The sequence below is a fragment of the Zootoca vivipara genome, chromosome 1, assembly GCF_963506605.1.
Source record: "Zootoca vivipara chromosome 1, rZooViv1.1, whole genome shotgun sequence".
NCBI classification, from domain to species: Eukaryota; Metazoa; Chordata; class Lepidosauria; order Squamata; family Lacertidae; genus Zootoca; species Zootoca vivipara.
Window position 1 is genome coordinate 37,432,527 of NC_083276.1, and position 12,256 is coordinate 37,444,782.

Consider the following 12,256-nt stretch of genomic DNA (forward strand, 5'->3'; position numbering starts at 1 on the left):
ACACACATGCATGGCTGTTTGATGGGGATCGGGGGGGTGGGTGTGCACCTGCGGCAACAGCCCCCTTGTACCCCCCACGCTACTTCTATTCTTCTATTCCTTCTTCTTGTTGTTTTTCCCCCGCCACCCCCTTGTTCAATCCTTTTCCCCTCTCAAATTTTTGCTCCCAGAGCTGAACTCCAAAGTATTCCTGCATGAACAGGAAGTCCGCCTACCTACCTACCTGCCGACTCCTTCTGCGGGGCACTTCCCTCACTTGAACTCCAGCTGGCGACGTGGTCACATGGGCCCGGCCGAGAAGGCGGGCGGGGTGCATTGCATTTAGGAGCGGCAAGGCTCCGAGCCGAACCTCTCGCCATTGGCCCCGGCCCGGGCACGTGGCGCTCCCCTCCCGCCTCTGGCTCACAGCTGGGTGGCCTCGCCGCCGCCGCCGCGCTGCTCCTGGCGGCGAAGCAAAGCAGCCGGAGAACCGCTCCAGTGAAGAGCCTGACGGGGCAGCAGGAGCCGGGAGTTTGTGTTGCCCGCGCGCCGTCGTTCCCAGCGAGGAGCCTGAGTGCGGGGCAGTGGGGCGCCTCGCCTGTAGCTTCGCCCGGCAGCTCCCAGCCAGCGCGGAGCGCGGGAGCCTTTTCGCGTTCCCACCCCGCGCTTAGAAAAAGCCAAGCCGGGGAGAAGAAGGCTTGAAGGACCGGGCAGCGGCGGGAAGGTAGGTCCCAGTCAGCGCAGGGGGCTGCAACCTCCAGCTGCCGCCTCCGCCTCAGGCGCACCAGGGGCCGCCCTCCCTTGGCCGCCTGCCGCAGTAGTTCTTCGGAGCGTCCCTTGCGCTTTTCCCGCGCCGAAGTTGTGGGTCGCTTCGGAAGAACTGCGGCGGCAGCGGAGAGGAGCTGGCCGCCGGGGAGAGGCTCCGCGCCCCTTCTCCCTTCAGCTTCTGGAGCCCAGTTAACGATAAGCCCGAAGAGGAGGAGGAGGAGAAAGAGGAGGTGGACTGCCGGGAAGGAGCGCCTTGCGTCTGGCTCTGGTGGTGCTGGAGGAGGCTCGCCCCGTCCAGCCTTCTCTCTTTGCGCCATGAGGCAGGCGCGCGCGCGCGAGAGAGACTTGCTTGGGATGGTTCGCTTGCTTTGCGGGTGGGGTGCGTGCGCCTAAAATGGTCCCGCTGGCGCGATTTCGTGGGCGAGGTTTGGATCAGGATCGAGACCCGCATTCCATAGCTTTTCAGGCTGTAGTTGTTGGGTGTGTGTATCTGCTGTCAGGGGGGAAAAAAGGAAAAGTTCGGCCGAGTTTTCCAGCGGCTTCTAGGGATGTTGGAAAGGTTTTTGCTTGCTGGTGAGTAAAACGGGGGGGTTGTGGAAGGGCGGGACTCGGGAGGGAACTCGAACCCGGGAGATCGGGGCTGGCCTGGCGAGGCTTTCGTCTGGAATCCGGCCATTCTCATTCCTGGCCGGAGGGGGTGTGCCGCTGGAGCCAAAGGTGCATAGAGCAGGCTTCTTAACCCTTTCCTAATCCTTGCTCAGTTAAGCAGAAAGTTGCTGGCCTTGGGGAGCTTGCTCAACTCTTGGAAGAAGTTGCATTTCGTTTTAGTCTACTTCCCCCGCATGTGTTTTGTCCCTCCACAGTCGTATGCATGACACGCTATTAGTCAGATGCTGGACTTGCAGCTTAGAAGCCAGTTGGGAATTGGTCCAAGAAATTCTTATGCCGTCTAGAAATGGATGCTCCCCCCCCCCGTGTTTAAATTGTTCGATGTTTTGCTCCTTGCTGTCAAACTAACGATACTGAGGACGTTTGTAAGCAATCAAGTACGCTGGAGTCTAAATATACAGATAGCCTGATACTGGTCATCTTAAATCCCACAGAGTTCATTTAATCTTTTGTTTAGGATTGTAGCTCTGTATGATATATTGCCTGAAGCTGATAATGTTATCACACTTAATATTTTTTCATTGATGTGCTTTGAATAACATAGCTACAAATCCAGCATGGATATTTTTTAAGAGCTAAAGAGTATGCTTAAAGTGGAGCAAAAGTTTATGCCTTAGCTAAACATACTTTTAATTAAAACATACAAACCTTCATTTATCTCTCGCCCTGTTCCATTAAAAACAAAATTGTCTTCATGTGTATCTCTCTGACTTCTTATACCATCCGTTTATTTCTGAGACCCAAGCAAGTTGCTATCATAATTTTTTTTTAGCTCAAATAGCAGCAAAACCACTGTACCTTTGCCATTCAAGCAAATACATAAAACTCTCATCGGAGTTCTGGTTGGTGACAAGAATGATTCCGGCATGTATTCTGAAATATTGTTCTGCTTCATTGTGAAGAATGGGCCTCTAGTGCACCACCCTGATTTTCTTCAATAAGGCATAGAAGCATTTCTTACAGTAGTCACCTTTTAGGTAAACTTGTATGTAGGAAGAGTAGGGACCTGGGTGGCGCTGTGGGTTAAACCACAGAGCCTAGGGCTTGCTGATCAGAAGGTTGGCAGTTTGAACCCCTGCGACGGGGTGAGCTCCCGTTGCTCAGTCCCAGCTCCTGCCAACCTAGCAGTTCAAAAGCACGTCAAAGTGCAAGTAGATAAATAGGTACCACTCCGTCGGGAAGGCAAACGGCATTTCCATGTGCTGCTCTGGTTCGCCAGAAGTGGCTTTGTCATGTTGGCCACATGACCTGGAAGCTGTACGCCGGCTCCCTCGGCCAATAATGCAAGATGAGCGTCGCAGCCTCAGAGTTGGTCACGACTGGACCTAATGGTCAGGGGTATCTTTACCTTTAAGTAGGAAGAGTAGCATTAAGAATAGAAGTATAAGAACACCCAGGAGCTTTCATTTGCATTGGTCTCTTCCATTTTCCTATATTGTCTTCTGTTTTATTCGGCTTTAGAGGTATAAAACTATATTGCAACTCTAATCTTCTCTTATTCCCTTTTTGTGATATAATTGCCCCCCTGACAGAAACACAGCTATGAAACTATTTTCTAAAAGGAAGGTGACCTTTTCCCTTCTCTTTGGTTCATTGGCTATTTGAGGTGAAAGGGAAGTGTTTTGAAGAGCTGGGAAGTTGTATCTTGGGAGTTCAAAGGAGATCCACTAAAAGCTCAGGAAAAAGCCCATTTTCAATTAACTGAATTGTTGACATAATTGGAGCTTAGCCTAAACTGAGCAAAACTTTTGGCAGGGAAGCATTATTTATATTAGCTGGCTGCACCTCTCATAACATGTGGACTTAAATACAAAAAGGAAATTATTGGATTAGGAATTCCTCATATTTTCCCTTTGTGCTGTGGCATGGCACAGTAATTTCAGTAAGAGAAGTTATTAAGGAACAAGATCTCATGATGCGAACTTGATATTTTCTACGTAAGCTATTTTTCTGTTAATGCAGAAGATGGTAGAATGTGATTATTGGCTTCCCAGATTTTCAGAAACTCTTGGTTTGTGTGATGAGGGCAATACACATTGGTGTGATTGAGGTGCATCTTTTTAGTTTGTGTATTTTCTTCTCCACTCACCCATCTCAGTGTTCTTTGATTAACCAATATACTCTAAACTTTGGGGTGTGTTGTTTGTTTGAAATATCTTTGTGGATAATGGCAATTAAAATGCAAGAAAACTTGCATCATAACCCCCTGTTGGTTTTGTGGCTCCTCTCAGCCCAGGCTTCATTGCAGTGTATCTTTTGTTGCTGTTTTAAAAAATACACACAAAGACTCACCCAATTTTTAATGGCTTTGTTAGTTGTCCTAGCTTTCTAAAGCATAGCTAACTAGTCTCCAGTGTGTTTCCAGCCATATTGCTGTATTCACCCTGTCTACTGAACCAAAGGAGTAGGATTATGACAGGTAGCTAGAAGTGCTTGAAGTTTTTGCTAAATGTAGCTGAGAAGCAGCCTAGCTATAGGGCAGACATAAGCAAACTCTACCCTCCAGATGTTTTGGGACTACAATTCCCATCATCCCTGACCACTGGTCCTGTTAGCTAGGGATCATGGCAGTTGTAGTCCCAAAACATCTGGAGGGCCGAGTTTACCTATGCCTGCTATAGGGTCATATCTTACTGTAGGTTCTTGTTAAGATGCTAATGGGCCATTAAAATTTATTTTAACTTAAAAATGATGCTTCTGTGTCACTAAGGCATCCAGGTATGCAGAAACCACTGCTTTGTTTCTGGGTGGGCCTGTTTCAGTTCCAAACTGCTAGACTTGGGACCACCCACTTGACATTTGCTTTTGGGTGTTTAAAGTGTTTCACGTATGTCATCTTTGTGCAATCCTTATGGCAACCCTGTAACATATGCCAGCGTTATCCCCATATTGCAGGTGGAGAGCACTGAATCTGAGAGATTCCTAAGGCCACTTACAGAGTTTAAGTTTTGTGGCCACTACCCAAAAACCATAACCTTATTTATAAGTCTCACATTTCAGTAGCTTTCTTTGTGCTCTTGATTAGAGAAATGATTGCAATTCATGTACGCCGCAGCCTTTGGGATCAGTTAGTATCTTAGCCATACTCACAAATGTCACCTACTGCCTCCTGAATAAAAGAAGTAAAAAAGTAGATTAAGTTAGCTCAAATACAGTTGACAGTAAAGTGTCATGTTCCAAATAAATCTCTAGGCCCATGGAAAGTAAATAGAAAAAGGCACAAATGTTTGCACACAACGCAAACCTACTATACCAGTTACAATGTGAAACAGGATCAGGCATAAATATCTTCATGTGATGCCATAGTCTCCAGCATGATTTATATTCCAGTAGGATGGATGCCCTTGTGATTTCCTGTCCTCTGAAGTTTGCAAGGAATGTTAATTAGCTTTAATTTCTTTGGGAATGTCTCTGAATCCTCACCAGTCTAACTATTGATATAACAAAAGCACATTGACTGTGTAAATGCTCAACTTGAGGGGCTTGCTTCCTCACTCTAATGTACTGAGCAAACATCCTTGTTTGAGCACCGTGATTTTAGTGTGACATTCTCCAGTGTTCACTTATATTTATGGCCAGCAATAGGCTTGTATTTTTGAATTGTGCAAGAGTTGAAGGTCCAAGAGCATTGATTACCTCTTTCTCTGAGCTGAGACACAGGCAAGGCATTCTTTATAATCTGTTCCAGCATGACAGCAACAGAAGGAAAGCTTGGCATGCTCCCTTTAACAGTCACCTTGCCTCTCATTCTGAAACACAGACAAAAGGCTGGTAGAAAGTGTCTGATACCTAAAGTAAGGGCAACGTCCTTGAGAGCAGCAGCTGTGTTAGGAGCCGGATAGATAACTGGTGGTCCAGAGTCTCTCTGTATTTAAACCAAATGATTGGTTGCTAGAACTTTTAGTTATGTCACTGGATTGTATGACACAAAGAGCTAATGATGAGGCCTTTTGGTTAGCAAGAGGGACTTTAAGGTGGACAGTTAAGAAGGTCAAAAGTATAATGAATATGTTTCTAATTAAAAATTTGCATAGATTTTCACCAGGCTTCTTACCTGGTATTCCAAATAGCTTTCTCCCCCACTTTCCCGTCATTTTGTTTTTTGTTGTACCACTTGATTTCTGCAGTCATTCGCACACCCCTGCCAAATCTGCCCCCCCTTCTCCCAATCTTGCCATTACTGAAATGTTTTTGGAGCCACTGATAAGGGTCTTCCCTTTATACATTTATAGTCCTACATAATACTAGCTGAAGACAAATGTTTTCCATTTTTCTTACTGATTCTGTGTATGCTTTAGCTGGTCACTGCCAAAATAACTTTCCCGTTACGTGGGTTGTGATGATGACCTTAACTCATCATCCTCAATATCTTTAGCCTCTTCAGTTAAAATGAAGAGCAGAAAGTACAAAGTACAAAGGTACACTTTGCGGTTCGAGGACCCGCCCCCGTGAGAAATAAAGACACAGTGACACATGGATTTGAGTTAATGGGTAAAATAAGGCCACAATTTCATTGGTTAGAGGCTGAGCAAGTGAGAGGTATTGGCTTAGGCATTGGACACCCTAGCAAGCGTGACTCCACCCTGCTCAGCGGGGGGGGGGGTGTCATATAAGGTTAACACCCCGAGGGAGGAGCCTGTTGATGCAAATACAACTGAAAGCTCCCCCTGGTGTCACCGGGGGTGGTGCCATGGCCCTAGCCCCCAGCAGGGCATCGGACGGGATCCACGACCGCCGGATCCCTTAAGGGGGGATACCTGAGTAATCATGGAAAAAGAGGAGACGTGCTCTTGTGGATCAGGACTTTGTTAAATAGTAAGCAGTGGACTGTTCTCTGAATGGAGAGGTGTAGAAAGTGGAGTCCACCAAGGACTCTAGAACTGGTAGACATCCAATGGAGCTAATTGTGGAAACATTCAGAATAGTAGCTAAAGGGAAGTTCTCCTTCATTTCATGCATAGTTAAACTATGGAACTTGCTCCCATAGTCAACTCTATCACCCGTATTATACTCCCATAAATATCATTCTAGAGGTGTTTTCCTCAACTTTAGATGATACGGGACTATGGGGAAGGCTGGCAGGCTTGGGTCAGGAGATTTTTCTGCTCGCCTTCCATATACTTCATAAGGATTGTTTCCCTATTGTCTTTGTAGTCAGCCATGCTTGGCAGCAACAGGAAGTAAAAGAAGGGGCAGCTAGTACAAAAAATGCTATGTGCCCCCCCCTCCCCGATGCTTGGTGTATCTTGGGACGAACAGTATGACGTAGGAGCAGTGTTTATAAGGGACACAGAGTCTTGCTTTGGGAGGTAGTAAGAACTTATTTTCGTAGAAGGACAAAACCCAGCACTAATTTGAAAAAGCTCCAATAAATCCAGGAAATATTTGCTGCCAAAATGCTCTCAGGAAATATTGGATCGGTCTTTCCATTATCCCCCTAGCACATGTAAACAAAAAAGCTTGGCTTTACAACATCATCAAATAAACTAAGTCTCTTTTATTGTTCCACTGCAGTGAGAAAGGGGAGATAAAAACCTTGGGGAGGTTGATGAATGTTTTCTCTGATGGTGTACTTTAGTTTTGTACTTGTTGCACCACATAATATGTGAATTTCTTTTTCATATAATTGTTCACAAAGTTCTGTTTGATTTAAGAGTTAAGCAGCGAATAGACTACTGTATTTAGTCTTCCTGCCTAGACTGATTGAATGTTTTAAGCATTTAAAATTGATATTGCTTGTAGTTGGAAGATGTGGAAATTGATTATAGAAATATATGCACACACCTACCTTTGAAGATCAAAATCGCTATTGAGATTAAGGCTTTTAAAAATATTTGAATTGGAATACGATAAAGTGAATTTTACATTCATCTTTTGTTGATCCAAAAGTGCATATGGTCAAATCTGTTAGTTGTTGAGGTTTAAAACTTTGGACTCTATTACATACTTGTTTGTTACTAGGTTTTGGAGTGTTGTCCTTTTGGATTACCCTTCAAGCTCCCTTTTCTTTAGTCTTGATGAAGGGCAGGGCAAAATGCTACAGGAAATATTTTCACATTGTTTTGCCATTGACCTCTTCTTCGCAATGCTGTTGGGACTGCCCAAAAGCACAGCATGGGTGTGAAGACCAGCAGTAACCTGTTGAGAGTGGTGGGGCTAGATTGAATGGAGTTTACACATGCCTATTCGTCTCCAGGGTTGAGCTGTGTTAAATTAATTGTTGCAAGTAAATTAAAGTCAAGTAAAAACCCATCTGTCTAGAAAATTCCCTCCACGGCCACGCCCACCTTCGTGCTTCCTGGAGTTAAACTAAAACTGCAGTCTTACATTGCTAGGCAGCAAGTCCTCTGAACACTGTGAGGTTTATCGGTTGTGATGTGATACAGCCGCATAACCATAGCTTTCCGACAAAACTGATAAAGGCTCTAGTTGGTTTTTAGTGCTGCTTAGTCCCATGTATTTCTCATGACACCCCCCCTCCCTGGGAATAAATACAGGGCAGTCACAGATGGCGTAGAGGTGGAGAAGGACCTGCTTAACTCTTTTCCTACTAGTCATTTATTTGTTCACTCAAAATCCCCCTGTGGCTTCCCAACTATTGTGGGGAAATATACAAAGTTGTGGGACCCCATATGCTTTCCCCTGCACAATCTCTGACCCATGCTCATTCATTTCTTTGTATGGTTTTGGTACTTACAGAAATTTAGAAACTTGGGAGCATTTCTTTTCGATATGAGGACAGTCTATCTCAAGGACAATTCAGAAGACTGTTACAATGATTAATTAGCTGCTTTGAGCATAGTGAGAAGGTAGGATAAAATGATTTTAAAAATTTTTGTGCTGAGGATGGAAAAAATATTTCAGTTTTATAAGTACTAGCATCATATTCTCTTATAGCCTGCACTCATTTTTTAGGATTGCCAAGAACTTGGTCTTTGAGATGCTTTGCCTTGGAACTGGTTCATGCATGCGAAGGAGCAAAAAAAATAAGCAGTAGGAGCCATTAGCAGTTTAAGCTCCAGAAATCTTAACAATAAACTCATTGATTTCCCAACAGGGGAGAGATGCAGATCCTGCATAATGCAGGAAGTTGCTTGTGCTACTTTTAGCATACAGAAACAGTTTTCCAAGTACGGTATGTGTGGCATGATCTCACACATCATGCCAAACCTTGGATTGTGATAGCTGTGGTGTAAGTACCCCCACCGTAGTTTGAACTTATAGACATATAGCAGGCAAATCTGGTTTAGAGACACTTTGTCTGCTTTTCTTTTCCATACCTTTAGAATGAAGCCTCCCATGTTCACTCAACAGAGTGCAACAGCCTCTTGAGGCAGACAGAGCAGTAGCTCTAACTCTTGATTTGTCATTTGCTGTAAATACAGCCATAACCTCAGGTCACATGTGGCACAAACTGTGTTTTGCAGAGCAGCTTCAAACAGTGCCTCACAAAACAGTGCAAGTTCAGATATAATGCCAAACCATAACTTTGCTTTATGTCTCTGAACGAGAGTGAGGGGGGGAAGTAAGGTAGGTGAGGTGGCGAGACTTGAGGAAGCTTTTTTGTATGTTTGGTGGGAGAAATTGCTATGGTGGGTGATGGGAGAGATAGGAGACGAGTCAGCAGGAAGGACAAATGCCCCCAAGTTCCATTGCTTGTGAATGTACCATAGAACTATAGAATTGTTTACTGCCTTCACTTTTTAAGTAATTGAGCTACAAAGTGGAAAGGTAATAAAAGCTCACTTTGATCCAGTAGGTGTTAATGTCGATTCTCACCTCAGGGATACTTTAATTTCATCTTTTCATCTTCACGGCAGCTATTTCGTACAGGGTTCCACACAAAAAACCGGCAGAACTAGAAACTAGTTGGAAGCCTTCCCATGTTTGGCATGGGTTTTAATGCATGCGAAAGTTTTTGAAAAGGATACATCGTCCTAAAAGGTTTACCTATTTTTAAATAATCACAAACTGGGGCTTATTGGAAAAAGAAATTATTCTTAACCGAGATTCATGAATCTTTTTTTAAAAAAACCCTGTGAATGAGAATCTGACTGAGAGAGAAGCTGTACAAAAAAATTAAACCATTACTGAACCATGTTAATTTATTACTGCAGCTTTTCTGAGTGTTTTGAGCAACAGCTTCGAAGGAGAAAATTATGTTGGTTGGTACAATTTATACTTGTGGTACAGATCAATTGCTAATGGCAACATTAAAAAGTTATTGCCATTTTAGCTTAATGTTAATCAGCTTTTGTGCATCATTATGAATGGTTTTTTTACACCCGTTGCCATTGCTAAGTGTTACATTTCACTGTTTTCAGAAGATGAAAAGGTATTTGAATGGACTACTCAGCTCTTTTTATTTTTTTTAAAAAATGTTGCAAGCTTTCAGCATCAAGTAGTGCTTAACTGCCACTTTGTAGTTTACTTTGTTGAGATGCTGTTATCAACTATATTGATGTTGTCGTATTTTGTTTTTAGCTTTCAGTTAAATTTTGTTTTAATGTATATGTAGGCTCTGTGCCGGGACCTTTGGGTGAAGGACAGATTGTAAACGTTCTTAATAACCAAATGTTAGGAGGGGGGAAAGGAAAAAAGAGTGGTATTCAGCAATAGTCCTATTCAGAGTAGACCCATTGAAATTATTGGACATGACTAACTTGGGTTCGTTAATTTCAGTGGGTCTGCTCTGAGTAGGATTTAGTTGAATACAACCCATATTCTGTAACTTAACTAAATTGATGGTTTCATGCTTGAAGTATGTTAGGTAACAGGCACATGTGAATCCATGCTGATTGTGAACCCATGCTGATTCTGTCATTGTAACCTATTAGTCTCCCTCATTTGTCATCATTCAGATGACAGCATTACATACTTCCTGCTGAGCCATTCCCTGCGTTGTCATGTGACTTGTGAAATAGCTGGATACATTCTGTTTTCATGAGGTCACCTCGCTTTCCTCATCACAGCAAACGTGTTTGTGCCATGATTGATGCAACAGCATGACTAAGACTGCAGTAAACATGACACTGCTGGCTGACAGTTTATCCCAGTGACACACATCTGTGCACAGCACAACATTCTCTGTTCATCGCATAGAGAATTGTCATTGGTGCTTTCCACTCACCTAAACCTAGACAGAACAATCTACTACTGTAGCAGGGTTGTAGAGGAAGGACACTTCCATCCCTTTGTTTAAAAATGCTGACTATTCTCTCATCTCCATACCAAAAGGAATGGAAGGGCTGTTTATTACCTTTTCTTTGGAAAAAGGGTCTACTGCAGCCCTGAAGGGAGTTCTCTCCTGTCCAGTAGGTTACCCTCAGGGGAAACTCCTTTGACAGTCAAGAGAGGCACTCATAACTCCATGCTATAATTTTGTCTCCTCTGAAATTGGCTTTCTGCCACTCCTGGAAAATCGGGCATTAGCTTTCTACCTCTGTGTTGTGCTCAGGAGACTGGTGGGAAGCCAAGTAACATTCCAGAGTTCTGAAACTTCAGAAGAAGTGTGTGTAGTAATGCCACAAAAGTCCTCCTCTCTTGTAGACTCAGTAATGGGAACTCCTTCATTCCTGTAATATTAATTTCCATTGGGTAAAATAGCCATAGCTGGGTGAGATCAACAATTACTTCTCTGTCCATAACACCTTTCAATATTTGAATGTTCATAATATATTCTTTTAAGTCATCCTTTCAGCAGGCTTAGAGATGTATTTCCAAAGTCTCATATGACTTGCCTTCTAAAATAGCCATTAAGTTTCCCCTGATCATTCTTTCTAATACAGTGGTACCTTGGTTCTCAAATGCCGAAAACCTGGTAAGTGTTCCGGTTTTCGAACGTTTTTTGGAAGCCAAACATCCGGTGCGGTTGTCGACTATTGTTTCCGGGGCACCTGCACCAACCAGAAGCTGTGCCTTGGTTTTTGAACATTTTGAAAGTGAAATGGACTTCCGGAATGGGTTAAGTTTGGTGCTTTTGTTTTTGCTATTTATTTTGCATTTTTGTTTTTGAGGCTTTTTCGGTTAATTTGCTTTTGTGACTGTGTGGAACCCAGTTCAGCTACTGATTGATTGATTGATTGTGTGACTGTGGAAATGGATAAAATGACTTATCAGTGCAGGTAGGAAAAAAATTAATTTTAATTTTTATCTACAATACTGTCTTACTTGTTTTATAGTATAGTACATTGGTTATTGCTTACATTTTATGGATCAATGCTCTCATTAGATAGTAAAATTCATGTTAAATTGCTGTTTTAGGGATTGTTTTTAAAAGTCTGGAATGGATTAATCCGTTTTGCATTACTTTCTGTGGGAAAGTGCGCCTTGGTTTTGGAACGCTTTGGATTTGGAACGGACTTCCAGGACGGATTAAGTTTGAGCACCAAGGTACCATTGTACTTGCCTTAGTGGTCCCATGACAATTGGTTTGCCTGCAAGCAGAGCCACCCACAGGCATGGTGGTGGTTTCTAGATTCTCAAGAGGGCTCCCCAGATACACAGTAGTAGAAATAGAGAATTTTATTCGATCAGCATTTTTAAAATTGAACTGATGTGATTTGCATGTCCTGGATTATTATATGTATCAGAACATAATTATTCTTTGGATTTATTTATTTTTACTTCTCCAAATTTTGTGATACAGTTCTCCAAAAATTTGCATATATATGTTGTTGTTGTTTAGTCGTTTGAATGCAGAAGGTCTCAGGTGTGATTCCTAGCATCTTCAGGTGGGGCTGCGAAAGATTCTGAAAGAGTCTGAAACTCTGGAGGGCAGCTGCCAGTCAGTGAAGACACTGAGCTATATGGACCCAATGGTCTGACTCAATATGAGGCT

At 43.2% G+C, this 12,256-nt stretch overlaps 1 protein-coding gene across 3 annotated transcripts in view; it reads left to right on the plus strand.

Annotated features, from left to right (window-relative positions):
- The first annotated feature begins 450 nt into the window (after positions 1 to 450).
- Positions 451 to 12,256, plus strand: part of STXBP6 (syntaxin binding protein 6) — a 91,354-nt gene continuing 79,548 nt past the window's right edge. The window contains exon 1 of one of the 3 annotated variants that reach the window (XM_035110310.2): positions 451 to 703. The gene's annotated coding sequence lies outside the window, so the exon portion shown is untranslated. Of the gene's footprint in view, positions 704 to 776; positions 1,321 to 1,349; positions 8,226 to 12,256 lie in introns of those variants that run through there. The other 2 variants (XM_035110318.2, XM_060273175.1) reach the window with 2 other exon arrangements.